Here is a 1,310-nt window from a genome sequence, read left to right as displayed (position 1 = left end):
GCTGACAACAGACGCTGTGAGACCTCTGCTGAAAGTGCTTGGGAATTCACGCCATTGGCTTTAGCCAATAGCGAGCGAGGGATACAGGTCACGTGTATGGACGCTGGAGTGTTCTGCGGTGCGGAACACAGTTGCCCCTCTATCTTGTAATCCAGACCTCGAGCAGAACAGACGTCTTTTCGGAAGGCAGAGCCGCTGGCTCTGATTTTCACGACCAGCCACCAACATAAGTTAACATGAGCCCCTTCCCCTTCCGTTGCCCATTTCAATAAATTGTTCAACCTCATATACTGGCCTAAGGGCAACGGCCGTGCCGCAGTGGATACACCGGTTCCCGACAGATCACCGAAGTTAAGCGCTGTCGGGCGTGGCCGGCTCTTGGATGGGTGACCTTCTGGGCCGCCATGTGCTGTTGCCATTTTTCGGGGTGCACTCAGCCTCGTGATGACAATTGAGGAGCTACTCGACCGAATAGTAGCGGCTCTGGTCACAGAAAACCATCATAACGATCGGGAGAGCGATGTGCTGACCACACGCCCCTCCTATCCGCATCCTCTGCTGAGGATGACACGGCGGTCGGATGGTCCCGATGGGCCACTTGTGGCCTGAAGACGGAGTGCTTTTTATGTACTGGCCTAAACCTGGTGACTTCCGACCCTACGCGCTCCCCTTGTATGCCGTACAATGAAATATACCCTCTTTATTGTACTTAATTTCCTGTTCTGTAATTTAACGGCATCCCTGGATGCCCACTCTCAAGTGCTGACCGCTCGACCTCCTCCACACTGTCGTCACGAGGCATACGTAACAACCTTCTCCCCCCTTCCCTGATGATATACAGTACAGCTTTAATGAAGTTGTATGGACCGGTTTTGATGGAACACACACATCTAGCTGTGCAAGTCACTCTATATAAGTGGGATATTACCAGATGTTAAGTCACTGTAAGTCACACCAGTGTCGTCAGTATCTTTCTACAATGTGATCATGTCCATTCCCTCTTCTAACCCACTGGCACACTCCACGTCATAACGTTATTTCGACGCCTAAAATGTTTGTCACATAGTCATGGAGGATGTAGCACATAACATATTTCTGACAGACGTTTTAAAAGTGGGCGTGATAATGATATAAATACTTGTGTGTGCGTGTGCTTACATAATTTCGAAAAGTAATACAGTGTCGGATACACTGTATGTTACATTCTCTATGTATTTTTGACATTCATTTTAGATGTGGAAAATAACAAAGTGACACCTTGCATAAACAAATTTACAAACTGTTTGCGTAGATTTTGGTGTGGAAATATT

At 47.8% G+C, this 1,310-nt stretch overlaps 1 pseudogene; it reads left to right on the top strand.

Annotated features, from left to right (window-relative positions):
- Window positions 1-300: 300 nt before the first annotated feature.
- LOC126093040 (5S ribosomal RNA) lies at window positions 301-418 on the top strand (annotated as a pseudogene).
- The last annotated feature ends 892 nt before the right edge of the window (window positions 419-1,310 follow it).

The sequence above is a fragment of the Schistocerca cancellata genome, chromosome 7 (genome assembly GCF_023864275.1).
Source record: "Schistocerca cancellata isolate TAMUIC-IGC-003103 chromosome 7, iqSchCanc2.1, whole genome shotgun sequence".
Lineage (NCBI taxonomy): Eukaryota > Metazoa > Arthropoda > Insecta > Orthoptera > Acrididae > Schistocerca > Schistocerca cancellata.
This window is presented reverse-complemented; position numbering and strand designations above follow the sequence as displayed.